Here is a 15,911-nt window from a genome sequence, read left to right as displayed (position 1 = left end):
ATGATATAAAATTAGCCAACAACAATAAAAAGGGTTAATTCCTAGTTTTCTCATTTTTTCATCTCCCCTTTTTACACTGAAATATGAGGGGAAATAGAAATAAGTCAGGAAGGACGGCAGAGCCTTAAATAGTCAGCAGAAAAAGACTCCTGTAACAGTCGGGATCGGCCGCGTTTCCGTAGCACACGAAGTACCGGGAATCTGAGCGGAAAAGAACGACCCAGCGATTCCCCAAATCTACGTTTTATCTCAGTTTCCAGCTAGGCAGGGGGTATCCTGCGTGCTGTCAGAGAAAATCGCCTGGAAAGAAGGGAAAGCCGACGTTGACCCCCCTGGGCCCGGCTCGGCGCTGGGCGCACCGCACGCCAAAGCTGCCCCCTAGCGGGGTCCCCGGCCCGTCTGCAGCGCCCACCGGGGCCGGCCCGGCCCGGCCCGGCTCGGCAGTCCCCATCTCTCAGGGATAAGGGGCAGAACGCAGCGCGGGGAATAGCAGCCCAGCCCTGGAGACCGCAGCCGCCTCTAAAGCAGGAAATGATGGGTTCCGACGTTTTACTCTTTCAGGATGCAATGACTGTTCTGGAAATTAAGATTTACTATTTTTGTCAGCATCCTATCTTCAGCTGCACTTTTTAAAAAGAGGCTAGGATTTTATCACACCGGATGCTTTAAAAGCACCTAGATTTTGGAATACAATTCTCAGATAATGGATCAAATGTCTACTACTGAGTAAATACCGAATACACAAATCCCACTCATCTGAATACTTTAAAATGTGCTGGTTTTATTATTCTAAACAACTGCTGAAAATAGGAAGGTATTTTTTTTCTCTCTTTGAAAACAGAAACATAAGTATTTCCTTCTACTTTGGGGAATATATACCACAAATTGTTGATTTTGTGGCTGTTCACAGAATATTGAGAACATTCTTCAGCTACATTTTTATTTGTGTTGTACTTTTCAGTAACTATGCTTTCAGACAAAACATACAACTGTTGATAGACTATTTTGTTCTCTTGTGTGTTCTCATTTTCTCTGTAGAGGATTCAGGTTCAAATCAACAAATCACTTCATAGTCCATAAGAATTCCTTCTGAAAAGGTAAGGGATTAATATGTGACACCTACTGATAGACTCACAGGGCCTGGTATTCCTCTTATTTGTTTTGCTGTGAAAAAAAGTAATCTCACTGAAAATAATATTATTGGAACATAAGGCAGAAATTCAGTTCATGTAGTATGGATCACTGCAAAAGACAGAGAGGGAATAAAGAAAAAGAAAAATCTCCCCTTCTTGGCCAGAAAGTAGCATAAATCACACCTTTCTTAGGCTGGCATGAAACAACTTCTTAAATATATGCTTAATTTAAAGCCAATGAGGCCAACTTCTACATATGCTATGTCTGGAGGTTTCATTTCAAGTTACCTCTGGTGTGGGACAGTAGACGAAGCGCTCAGTTGCAGCAGAAGCAAATTGGGTGCGTTTCTGGAGTGTATCTTCCACATTTGTTGAATCACACAGGAATCCAGTTTAGATGCTCCAAGAGCCCTCCCTAGCATTGATCAAAGCATGCTGGGGATGATTCGAATATGAGTTTTCAAAGTCCTCTTCTCATCTGAACTAAAGCAGTAGTGCATCAGATGCACCTTTTGAAGGCCTCCTACTGCCCAGGAAGACCTCCCTAGCAGTGAGTGCTCTTTAACCCTATACCCCAAGACTAAGCTCACAAAACCACTCAGAGCTAAGCTGTATGGCACTCAAGTGTTACGTACATGTATGATTTAAGCTGAAACCACCATGCTTCCATTTCTGTAGAATGAAGAGATGCATCTGTCAACAAAATCTGGAACACAAGCTTTATAGACTCATAGAATGGTTTGGGTTGGAAGGGACTTTTAAAGATCACCTAGTTCCAATCCCCCTGCTGTGGGGTAAAGATGAAGTTTCTTTACATTTACTTTCTCAGATTGGTTCCAGATAGGACTTCACGGACTCTCCAACTGGTGAAACTTCTAAACTTTATGATAAAGTTAACCATGTTATCCAGCTACGTTAAAATTAACCACGGCAAAACTGAATGACTAGAGGCAGTTTTGTACATGCATACAGCCATACACACACTGACGTGTAAAGAGGATTTAATTTACAACAGTAAATATTATTATAATTCAGAAGTCAAATTTATGGCTAAGAAAAGCAGTTCTACAGCCAGACACAGCACCTTACAAAAAAAGCTAGGGAGACCTTAGTCGAAAAGTGATGAAGGAAAATCAAACCGCACTGGTTTTAGAATAACATCAGCTAGAGCTGCCAATACAAAGCTTGCATGTTTGAAACAGTGTGAGTAAAATGATGAAGGGTAAGAAGTCTTAGAATACTTTTTCTAAAAGTTTGTGTAGTTAGAACTGACATTTTCAAGGTTTGATGTGTTGAGAAGCAGGTGCTTGCTTTTCTGCATCACTTCTAAAACATTTGAGAATTCCAGAAAATTGACAGCCCTTCTTTGTTAAATAAAGTGGGCAAATACCTCAGGACCACAGAACAATAACCTCTGATTACTAATATAATCTAGAGGTCTATATCAAGCAGGTTCTAGACAGAGACTGCAGGAAATCTTACTGATGAATGAGTGAGATCTTAAGAGACCAACATCAGAAGGTCTGGATTTCTTTGCAGAATTTTACACTGGATGCAGTATCTCCTACCATGTCAAAATAGTATTGTGTTTTATTCATGGTAGTTGAAGACATTAAATAGCTGGACTATTCGAGGTCCTGGACCATGTATTTAAAAGTGTACCTATCACTGTGAGACAGTTTGCAATGTGAATGCATAGTTGAGTTTATATTGCTTTTTTAGAAAGCACATGAATTCATAAATAGCAAAATAGAAACTGTTTAATTGCTTTGCAAGGAGCAGTATACAGAATAGTAGTGAGGTTATTAATGGTCTTTTTATTCATCTGCTTGGTTGCAGGATAGCATGTAGACTGCCTCACTGTTAGAGAACAACTCCACGTGAAAAAAAATAAAATCCAGCTTCCTCTTGCTGTTATGAATACCAGAAAAAACTTTGATGGATAACTTAAACTTTGTGGCTTCTTAATCTTTAATATTATGGACGTAACATATCTATACTGCTTTCAAGTTTAAGCTGGCAATCTCATAATCCAAGTGATTTTTCTATTAACTGATTACTTCCAAAAGGTACAAAATACCCCATTACCAACCTCATAAAACATTTCATAACTTCCCTTTCCTTTCCTGTCAAAAACTAGAAAGCATAAAAATACGCACTTATTCATAAAAATAAATCAATAAATACACTGAAAGTACTAAAAATTAAATCTCAGAAGAGCAATCATATTTCACAAGAATGCAATATTAGAAATATTTTCAAATTTATTTTCATGTTGTTTTTTTTTTCAATATTTGTTCCTTCTAATTTTAATTTTTATAAGATATGAAAAGAGGCATCTTAACTACTTATAAACACCTCAAAGTAAAAAACTATAAATAGCAAAACTTTGTAAATTACATAACAATTAGCAGCAAATAAGGTCATTTCCATACTAAGACATAATTACACAGGACTTTGGACAGCAAGAAGCAAATGAAAGGCTGTAATGACAAGATTGTAATCTTTCTGAGGTCTTTTTTTTATTTTTATTTTTTTCCCCTCAAATGGCATCAACTGTGATAAGTACTGCCACGGAAAATTAGTGAGGAGAATGAAGCAGCCATTCAGTACATTCAGTTTATCCTTTGGCTATCACATCAGTGTGTGCACAACTATGTGCATACACACTTACCCTTGCTTGTTCTGCACTAGGAAATGCTTAACATTCAAGAAACTATCTCTACACAATTATTTCTTGAAGAAAATGAATACTGCAAAACCCAAACATTTTCATCAATGTTTTTCATTAAGTTTTCAAAGAGAAGTACATTAAAAAAAAAAAGTTCTGAAAACATCATGTAGAAAATTCTGAAAATTTGAAAAAAAAGACAGAGTTCTATAAAAATAAAGCTTCCAAAAGGCTGAAAAAGATAATGAGCCTTAAAAAGAAAGGAGAATTACTGGCAGACTTTTACTGTCCTTTGTGCATATAGGCAGGGTTTAATGAGAACATGATCTACTAGAAGCATATGATGGTCAGGTCAATAATTATTTCAGAGAACTCAACACATACAATCTTTGGAACCAGACAGGTTATATCCAAGGATGTTAATCAAACAGGCTGATGTTCTGGGAAGGCCACTTACTATATGATCTCTGAAAGCTCATGGAGACCAGGGAGAGGTCCCTAACAACTTGAGAAAGGCAAATGTTGCAGCCATCTTCAAAAAAAGGCCAGAAGGACTATTCAGGGTACTACAGGCCAGTTGGCCTCATTTCAGGCTCTGGAAAAATCAGGGAGTGAGTCCTCTTGGAACACATTTCTGGGCACACAAAGAAGATGACTGTAAACAGGCAGAAGGTATTCAACAAGGGTAAAGCAAGCCTAGCCAATCTAATTGTCTTCTTAACAGAATGATGAGGTTTCTAGATGATGGAGAGTGGTGGATATGGTTTACCTTGAATGCAGCAAGGCTTTCAACACCACCATCCACGTGAATTTTGTATCCCAGTTGGAATGCTGTGGCATGGATGGGTGGACAATGAAATGTGTAGAAAGCTGGTTGAACTGTCAGGATCAGAAGGTAATGCTTAACAGGTTGTGCTGTACCTGGTGGTCAGAAACAAGTGGAGCATCAGAGGGGTCCTTCATCAATTGCTTCTAGGAGATAATGAAGTGCACTTCCATCAAGTTTACAAGTGTCACTAAATCGGGCTGAAAAAAAGCCAACATACTTAAGTATAGAGCTGCCATTCAGAGGGAGCTAGATAGGCTGGAGGGACAAGCCAAGAGAAACGTTATGAAATTCATCATGGACAAATGCCAAGTCCGGCACCTGGAAAGGAAGAACTTGAAACAATACAGGTTGAAAACTCAGCTGGGAAGAAGCTCTGTGAAAAAGGATTTGGGGGTCCTGTGGGCAGCAAGCAGAACATGAGCCAACAGCATGCCCTTGTGGCTAAGAAAGCCAATGGGATCCTAGCCTGCTTCAGGAGGAGTGCAGACAGCAGGTCAAGAGAGGTGATCCTCCCCCTCTACTCAGATCTGGTGAGGCCACACCTGGAATACAGTGTGCGCAGTGCTTGGCTCCTCAGTACAAGAAGGGCGTAGAACTTCTAGAGAGGGTCCAGCGCAGAGCTGTGAAGATGATTAAGGGATTGGAGCATCTGTCCTATGGGTAATGACTAAGCGATCTGGGCCTGTTTAGCCTAGAGAAGAGGAGATTGAGAGAGCATCTTGTCAACCTCTACAAATACCTGACGGGACAATGTAAAGAGGATGAGGCCAAACTCTTCTCAGTGGTGGCCAGTGATAGGACAAGGGGCACTGGGTATAAATTGAACCACAGGAGGTTTCATCTCCATATAAGGAAGAACTTCTTTAATGTTTGGGTGACAGAGCACTGGAACAGGTTGCCCAGAGAGGTTGTGGAGTCTCCTTTGGAGATATTCAAAACCCACCTGGATGCACTCCTGTGTAACATGCTGTAGGTGACCCTCCTTGAGCAGAGGGGTTGAACTAGAAGATCTCTGGAGGTCCCTTCCAACCTCAACCATTCTGTGTGATTCTGTGTGTGTGACTAGCAGCAGCACAGCCAGCAGGGAAAGTATTACCCTACTTTGCTCAGCATTCATTAGGCAGCATTTAGAATACTGCATCTGATTTTGGGCCTCCCAATACCAGATCTTAAAAAGCTAAAGTGTGTTCAGCACTGGACCACCAAGCAAGTCCAGGGGTCTGGAGCACTTGCTCTGTGAGGAGAGGCTGAGGGAACTGGGCAAAGAGATGGCTTCAGGGAACCCAACAACAGCTTTCAAACACCTGTGAGGAGGTCACCAATAAGATGCAGCCAAGCTCTTTCCAAGGGTGCATCCTGGGAGGATGAGAGGCAACAGGCATAAAGTAAATTGAGATGCTCAGAACAGATATAAGGAAAAAAAAAAAACACACCATGAGAACAATCATGATATGGAACAGGTTCCCAAGAGATGGCGCAGTCTCCATTGTTAGAGATTTTCCACATCTGCCTAGCCAAAGCCCTGAGCAACCTGGTCAACCAGAGATGACCCTGCTCTGCACAGGGTCCTAAGGTCCCTTCCAACCTGAATTATTCTGTGATGTTATGAAATTAAGGAAATTAAAATCTCCCACATGTCAACACAGGTACATCTTACATAACACTTTGATGAGTACCTGAGGACAGATGGAAAATTAAGGAGCAAGGACTAATCACACAGGGATAAGTTCCTAAAAGTGATTCTAGTGACTTTCATTATGATTAACAGGCTAAGAAAATAAAAGGTATATTTTCTATTTTTAACCTAAGAAAATGAGGCTTTAGTGGTTGTGCTGGCCATCATTCATTTCCCACAATAAAATAATAATTTTCTGTATAATAATAACAATAATTTTCTAGCTTTTTTAGCCAATTTCAAGCAAATCTGACAGGAAAATCAGTCTCAAAGATAACTGTTGTTAAAAGTTTTTTTTTGAAAATTGGTTGGTGGGGAGAAGAGTGAACATCCTGTTTGTGTTGTCCCACAGGAAAAGAGAAGCAGAGAGTCACTGTAGTCCATTTTGTTTGGCAGCTGTATTCCAGCCAGCCAATCAATACACAAACTGATCCAGAGTACAGTTATGTTCTTTATGCTGTGTTAAACATATACGAATGTTTGTTATTGTTTTCAAACCTTGGCACCCACTTCTTTTAAATTTTGCTGCTGTCATACAATACTTGTAGACAAAAGATCATCTACCCAGAACTAAGACTATATAATATTATATTATCATCATGTTGCTCTAATACATAGAGAACTGACTCAATGTCTTAATGAAGTTATTACTAAAACCCAATTTTCTTGACTGATATCATGCATAATGATACAGTAGAACAGCAAAATAATTGTCTTATTTTTTTAGTATAACTTTTGAATGTTTTCAAGCTCATGCTATGAATTAATCCCTCTTTTATGGGAAAAGCAACCAGACACTTAAAATAATTACAGATCAGATTAAATATCTTAAAATTAAAGTCTAGTCTAAAAGAAAATTATATACTCCAGGAAGCAACAAAGAATATAATATCAGAAAGAGATACTTGCAATGGATCAATGGTATTGTTCCTCCAAAATAAGAGCAAACAGGCATTTTGCTTACTTTTACAGAAAGTATCCGCAATGCTCTGCTTCACTTTATGTCAATTTCTCTTCCATGTTAAATAAAAAAAAATATTTTCTGTGAATCCCCAGATAAATAGATACAAGGCTAAATTAATCTCAAGCATATAGACTAAAAAAAAAATTCTGGAGCAGAAACTACTCTTGCAATCTGCAATGTATCTAGTGCTATAATAGCCAATGAAAACACATTTTGTTCAGGTCAACTTCCATAATTTTCTGGATCAAACCAGAAGTCTTGAGTGGAATTTGCACAAAGCACAAAAAAGTTGTGCTTTGCACAAAGTTCAAACAAGAACTTACCCTTCAGGAAAAATATATTTGAATGATCGACTCTACTGAGTTACTGAAGCTCACCTGGATGAAAGGCTAAACTTCCTAAGTCTTCAAATTGTTACTACCAAGATCTGTGACTACCACAGAACTTGCTACTTTGTACTCCAAACATAATGTGCACCTCCTTTGACTCTTTGACATATATGGTATGTAAAAAAAAATTGAACAAAAGAAAAAAAATTGAACTCAAACTGCCTTGGAAGAAGAAAGAGAAAATCATATTTATTAGATGATACCTACAACACGAACACAGCAGAGAAATGACAGTGACAAAAGCTATATAAAACAGAAAATTATATCTTCTGACTTCATCTACAGATGTTAAAAGACTAGGCTGCCTCTGCTGTCAAAAAATGTTCTTGCAGGAGGAACTTAAATGTAGGCATACACTGCACCACAGCAACTACAGAGCAGCAATTCTTTAAGAAGCATCAAGGGAATTCTGCAAAAAAACTCACTAGAACATCTGTTGTGTCGAACCCAATAGCAGTTCTTGCAACAGAATCTCTCATTCAGTGCGCAGTTGACCAAATATTCAACTAGCTAAAAGATGCTTTGCACATCACATCCTAATGATCCAATACCAACAGTGAAAACGTACCTTAATTGTCTACACTTAAAGAAAGTAATAGAAGTCATCACAAATAAGGCATCAGACTTGAGGACATACTGCAACTCTCTTAGGCTATGCCTACACAGATAGCTGCAGCTGAGGATGAATGAGAATGCCAGTGGTTTGTGATGGCTGGATATAAATCAGGGGTTTCTGTGAAATTACATAGCTGCACCAACATAGCATTGTCCCTAAAGCAAGTATATCCTGCTTTCCAGCCATGTCTGTTAGCTTATGACACTAACTACAATGTCGTATTATTTTAGATATCTCACACGAAGGCCCAAGACAGTTAATTTCCAGACAACTCTAAGCCTATTTGCTTCTGGTCATATTTGTCTTCATACATATTTGCATTTTCATAGTTCTACAGCCCACATACTCATGACTAAACTCTAACATTTCCCAGATTTTTAGTGTAATTCTTTGCTTCAGTCTGTACAGCAGAAGAAACCACTACAATGACTTTTGTATGAATGTAATGCTTTTTTTGTCACTGAGCATTTTACAGTAAAGTATGCTAAGTTATGCTAATCATCAGGTTTAGTGGTTAGTGACTTAAAAACACTCAAGATTTTTTTTTCCATTGAAACACTTTCATGGGCAGCACAAACACAAGCTATTTCAGATGATATAATAAGACCTATTTAATAAAAGTAAATCTGGATTATTTATTTTCACTTTTATTCTACTCCACAAATACCTTCAATTCCCATATCACGAACTGTCTGCATTAAGCTCTAAAACTATCTGTATCAGTGATTCAATAAATGTCTTCCCCAAAGCTACAATATTATTCTCATCCTGTCTCAAATTTGCTATATAAACTTTAACAAATAATTTTAAATTTTACTTGTAGCTATTCCATTTAGAATGTATGAATTAGAATTCCATGTAGAATTTAGAATGTCTTATGTATGTATTAGGTCATGAAAACAGGCATTTTATTAGGAATATATAGGGAAAATTATTTTCCAGATAATATTGTAAATTTAATCTTTCTCGTTACAATCTAAGACAACAAAAAATATTCCCATATATTTTGGGTTTCTTTACATTATAAATATTGACAGAAAGCCATATCTAGACTGACAATAATAAATGCATTTTTACATTATCTTATGCGTGTTTGTTATACAGCATTTTATACTTGTTTGCAAACAATTAAGGAACCAATGAAACCTACCAATATGTTAACTTGATGGTGTGATATTGTGGAGGCAAACCAAGTGTCAAATCTGTTGCATGAATTAGATTCTAAGACAACTGCCAGGCACTTTTATAACTTATGTATGGTACGGAAATAAATTAACTAATGCTGTCTGAATGGGTCAAGTATTATAAGCTGCTTCCATGCTTTCTTTTTCAAAATTTTCAAAAAAAAAAAAACAAAAATAACCCCTGAACTTCTGTGAAAGCGAGGAAAAAAAAAAAAAAACAAGAAAAAAAACCTACCTTTAATGTAACTAAGGCATGGTGGCTATTTTGAGATTTGCATTTGAAAGGAAATAATTTTCTTCTCTCATTAAAGATGACAGTCTACCCTGGTTTTACCTCACATATTGAATCCTATGCTTTCAACAAGTCGCAGTCTTCCCTGTACTGAAATAAATCCAGTTAGAATTCATTCTTGTCATTCACTTTGTCAGAGGTAAGGCAAGGAACAAAGAAATGGCTATGGTGAAAAAGAGATCTATAACAACATTTTTACATGTAAATGGACACTCAGATGGGGATTAAGGCCTAAACATAGTTTTATAGCTGCATTTTAATGATAAATCCATGCAAGATTGGCACAGGATGCATAAGAGTTGTGCACTTTCAAAGTAAGAGATTGAGGCCATGCAGGATATCTTCAGGCATCTAGATGTTTCTAGAAACCTGTATTTAAGCAACTAAATTTCCTCAGTATTTTAAACCTGCCTGGCTTTACACTCATCAATTCCTTATAGATATTACCCTAAGATTATATATCCTATTCTAAAAAGAGAGCCAGACAGTAAGTAGGTCCCCTGGTCTGTATCCAGATGTCTTAGGATCATATCTATACATTTTCATCTAATAGAGCACAGAGGCTGGATCTGATTCAGATGCCATAGATGAGCAAGTTCTCAAGGCTTACCAGTGGCTGTTTCTGCACCTATATAGGAGAAAAACAGCGATGTTCTCTGTGCTTCTTTTTTCTATTATCTTGATCCACACATGAGATCAGCTCTCAACTCAACAGCATTTATTAGTAAGTGATTATAACAAATGCTACAATGAGGTGTTAAAAAATACGACCACAAAATAGTTACATCTCTGCCAATGAATAGAATCTTATGTATAATAAATGCTTTTCATCAAGCCTTATCAAGCTCTGAGTATTAACAGCTAATTTGCAAGGCAACCCACAAATGGTTGCCAACTGCACTGCTATCCAAAAATGAACTTTCTTTATGGTTCATTCTTGTTACTATAACCGTTGTTAGCTGTTTGTCACTTTTATAATATTGCCAACCTGTTTTGGCACCATCATTATGGATTTGGGATCTTTTCCCTGGTCAGAGAAGGGCAACCTGCTCTAGGTGTCCCTGCTTGAGCAGGTAGGGTTGAACCAGATGACCTCCAGAGGTTCCTTCCTATCTCAGCCATTCTGTGATTCATGATCAGCTAATAAAAACTACTTTACAAAATATTTTTTCTGATATAACTAAGACTGACATATGACTTTTTTCATCTTTTCAGAATTAAAAACATTTTGTAAGGATATCTGATATGAACTTTCCCAAACTCTCTCAGAACATTTAAATTTAATTAGATTTCAGATTAATTAGATAAGCATTAGTCTAGTCTGTAACATACACTCTGGAAAATAATTCTTAAATAAGACATGAAGAAGACAAAAAACAGTTTTCTGAAAACTAATAATAGAGCTCCTTTAAGACTGTAAGAAAAAAACAGTTTAAAAATGTTTAAGGTCTACAATATCTGTAAAACTTAAGTATTTTGCTTTTAAATTAACATCTTTTGAGAATTTCTCCATTTTTTATGTCTTGTGATAATAGATATTATATTCTTTGTGAATGATTTACAACACCAATAGAATAATTTAAAATTAATATATTGTTGGTCTATTCTGGAAAAAGTTTATTGCACTTTATTGATCCAGTAACTGTTAGAAAGGAACGCTTTCAGAGAGTACGTGCTGTTGTTCACAGTAACAAGACTGTGGCAATAAATATCCTTAGAATACAATATCCTGACAAGAGAAAAAAGGTCTTCCAAAAGTGTTAAGTTGACAAGACATTATGTAGACAATCTTTAAAACATCTATTTTCTAATATAGATTTAGTAAATTTTTTTTTCAGTTATTGTGTGTTGTTATTGAAGATCTAAAGGGACCTGTAGCGATTTCCTAAATATTAATGATTAATACAAAAATACACTGGCTAAAACTGCTACAAAGAAGGGAGACTATTGTTAAGTTCAGGTATAGGGACAGGAAAACTTATGGCATCTAAATGATTATTCTTATTGGCACTTTAACATACATTTACTCTACAACATTCAGATTGTATTATCTTAATGCGACTATTGAAAAAGATAACATAAAAATTTAGTATCTCAAGTACACAGGTTGAAGTTACAAATTAAATGAGTTAGGCTCACAAAAGACAAATCATGGTGCTGCTGCTGTTTCCTGGGGTTTGCTGTGTACTCTGAAAACAAAGAAACAAATTCCACTTGGAATGGGATGGTGTCACCCCATACATCTGTCAAAAGCACAATCACTTATCATGTTGTGAAATTAATTTGTACAGGAAAAAAAAAAACAAACACACACCTCCTATTAAGAAACCATGATAGACCTAGGCTACCTGTTGCAGACTAATTTTTTAAGTACGAGTTTGTGAAAAAAGCAAAAATTTGCATTCATCCTACATTTCTGAAAGGCAAACAACTTTACAACTAAAAGAGCACAGAAGGGATCATCCCAGCATTTTTAATTGTACTTTTGCATTTAAATATTTCCTGTTATCTTACAGCAAGTACAGTATGAACACTTACTCACATATAGGCAAAACACTATAGTGACAATGTGAAGCAGCAAGGTTTTCAAAGACTTTAGAAGACTGAATTTGTAATGCTATTTGAGTATGTATGATCACAATGAATTTCTGTAAAATTGGCATGTGCTCTGTTGTAAAACAAATTGAAAATATATTTGTTTTCTTAGCAAAAGGAACACACTAAAGTTAATTACAAAGTATCTAGATATAGATTGGGACTTCCTGGAAATCTATTTCACACCAAAGACGAAAGATTTCCAGAATACGCTAACACAGTATGCAGCTAAACTTTAAATATCTTAATGTTACCTACAATTAATAATTTATTACTAAACAAACTAGTGAAGATTGGGGTTAATATCCAAAGATAAAGACAGAGGTATATTTCTTTGCATTAAAATTTGGTGTGTTTTTTAGAGAAGGCAAATAAAAGTAATTCAAAGAACAATCACTTCATCTTTATTTTCTTTGCCAAATAAACAATCTGCGCTTTAATATAAACTTCTAAGGCTTTTAGTAACACGTGAGATGGCAGTGTACAAACCTTTCTTTCCGTTCCACTAAGTCCTAAAGAGCACCTGATTTACACATGTCCAATTTTCTGCAAAGTAATGTGTGATTTCCTCAGAATTGACCTTAGATTTTTTTCAACTGTTTGCATAGAGTATTAATGACTTCTAAGTAGCACACAAACACTTAAAAATTCATTTTCAGTTCTGCCTATGCCTAATATACAAATTTACTAAAAATAAAACAAATCTCTACAGAAATGTTTTTCCTTTGATCCACCTATTTGCCATCACTATCAAACAAGACTTACTCAGATATTAGATTTTAACTGAATTTCTCCTCTTGGGTCTGGTGCCAGGATGTTCTGAGTGGCCAACATCAGCCTCTATTGCTGTCATCTTTGGAAGTGAACATATTCCTTTTCCATGCTTCATTAAGAGCAGACATTTTAGCTCCAGTGATTTTTTCTAGTTACTATGTAGTGAACTCATACATCAGCCACTACATGCTAATTTAGCCTATACAATAAAAATATTACTGCAAAATAGTTAGAAGTTATCCTATACAAACTATATTGAAAAATAAATGGAGAGATTTTGTGAGAGTTTTGCTTGCTTATGTACGGTTGTAATGGAAAATGACAGAATATTCTCCAAAGGTGTACACTGCAATCTCAGCTCAGGGAAACTTACAATATTACTGAAGTGATACTAGAGTAGCAGTAACTTTACCTATAAAATATGAACTTTAATGAGAATCCAACACAAATGTTTCTATTTATTTCTATGAGATTTAGAATAAGCTCTCTGCTAGTAACCGTGAAGGTAATGAAAGTTCTTCTGTGTTCCAGCTATCATAGAGATCATTGTCTCTGCATTTACTTAAATAATAATTTCCTACCTATTACTTATTACAACCTTTTGATTTCCTAAATCCAATATTCATAAATGAACAAATAATAGTAGGAAATTTCTTTCTGGATTCTTTCAAACATATAATGCATACTTTCTCTAACACACACTCCCTTGAAAGCAAGAGTGTTCCAATTATACTTCCAAAACTGTCTTAAAACATCATCATCAGTAATGCTTCTCATAAACACAGCTTCATTGATGTCTCAGTGGAAGACTTACACCGATGGTTTCATCCCTTACAGATACAAACAGCTAGAAGCAAAATGCTGAAGGCTGTATTGTCTTCTTTCATCTCCTCCCAAGCATTTGTGTGCAGTCCAAATGCACCTCACAAAACTGCAGAAGCTACAGGGACCATCTCAGAGTTCAAACAAAACCAAGTAAACAGTGACACAGTAAAACTGACACCACAAATGAAATATTTAAAAGAAAACAAAAGGTGTGTGATTCCAGACAGCAGTCAAAGCTTATCATCACCTTGAGTTGGTGCCAATCATACTAAAAGAAGAATGCACCCCCAGGCAAACTCCAGATGACTTGAAAAAAAATAATATTTTATACTTCTCTAGTACCTTTACCTGATGATTTCAAAATATTTGACAAACATTAATTCATTTCACCTCCAAATACTTTCTGCAGCTGGCTAAATATCACTGTAGTCCAAATAAGGGATAAACTGTCAGTGTTGGGGGACCAAGCTTTCAGCTAAGAGTACATCCTTGCTGTGCATCAGTGGAAGAAAATGCATGTGGGAAGATTCTCAAGGTTTCTCACAGCTTGGTCTCTGAGTTATTGAGACCAGTAACTAAGAGTTTGGGCAAAGCCACCTCTGGGAAAAGTGCAACACCAAATATCCCCAGTTTTTATTATCTGTGAGAGCAGCTGCTGTGGTTTAGCCCAGGCAGGCAGATAAATACCAGACAGCTCTGACTCTCCCCACATGGGATGGGGGAGAGAATCGGAAAGGGAAAAGTGCAAGAACTCATGGGTTGAGATAAAGACAGTTTACTAGGTAAAGCAAAAACCATAGCCAAGTGAAGCAAAACAGGGAATTCATTCACTACTTCCCATCAGCAGGCAGGTGTTCAGCCGTGTCCAGGAAAGCAGGGCTCATCATATGTAGTGGTTTCTTGGGAAGACAAATGACATCACTCTGAATGTCCCCTCTTCCTCCTTCTTTACCCCAGCTTTTATTTCTGAGCATGATACCATACGGTATGGAATATCACTTTGGCCAGTCTGGCTCAGCTGTCCCAGCTGTGACCCACCCAGTTTCTTGTGCACCCCTAGCCTCCTCACTGGTAGGGCAGCACAAGGATCTGAAAAGTCCTGGGCTCTGTGCAAGTGCTGCTCTGCAGCGACTGAAAACTTTGGTGTGCCATCACCACAGTTTTCACCAAAAATCCAAACCACAGCATCATGTGAGCCTCTGCAAAGAAAATTAACTCTATCCCAGCCAAAATCATGACAGCAGCTTGGGTCCAGACTTTGCTTCTGACTTATTCTTCATTTTTGTATATGTCATCATGACAAACAGAAGAATTTCTCTTACCACAGCAGAACAATATAATATATAATATATATTTTAAAAAAAGTTAAATGCATATTAGAATCTCAAAATTTAGGTATGTCTGAAGAGCCAATTTTGTAAAATTCCAATCACTTGACAATTTCGATGAATGGGACTATTCTTCCATATATAAGTATTTTCACTATTACATTAATAGTTTACATTCTCAGAATTGTCAAGGACTTTTTGTGGTAATTCAATAAATGTTTTCAACTATAACATGTTATTTAAGGTAAACGTATTTGTTAACTCTTAAATAACTCATACCGCAAAAAACAACCTTCCACCACCACCAAAAACAATAAAGCATGTCCCATAAATCAGAAACTTTGTTGTATCACTGCCATTAATATCTTATATACCATCAAATTAAAGAACTGGAAGAACAATTCTAGAAAGTATAAACCTAGGTATTTTATTGCAAGATGCCAAAAATTTTCAACTTCGGGTACTGATAATAAATGACTGGATTGCTAGTCTCTGTTATGTTACTAATGAGCCACAATCAACAAAATAGGTTTCACTCAATTTGCATCAGAATGCAATTCCCAGATTACAAGTACTACATATAATATACTAAGAGAAAGAAATAAGTACCACGTGTACCATGAGATCACAGATTTA

The 15,911-nt window shown here is 36.7% G+C and overlaps 1 protein-coding gene across 21 annotated transcripts in view; it reads right to left on the bottom strand.

Annotated features, from left to right (window-relative positions):
• Positions 1-15,911, bottom strand: part of DMD (dystrophin) — a 1,239,454-nt gene that overhangs the window by 603,802 nt on the left and 619,741 nt on the right. The gene's annotated exons all lie outside the window — the stretch shown is intronic.

The sequence above is a fragment of the Anser cygnoides genome, chromosome 1 (assembly GCF_040182565.1).
Source record: "Anser cygnoides isolate HZ-2024a breed goose chromosome 1, Taihu_goose_T2T_genome, whole genome shotgun sequence".
In the NCBI taxonomy this organism is placed as follows: Eukaryota; Metazoa; Chordata; class Aves; order Anseriformes; family Anatidae; genus Anser; species Anser cygnoides.
Note: the sequence above shows the minus strand (reverse complement) of the source record. Positions and strands in the feature narration are given on the sequence as shown.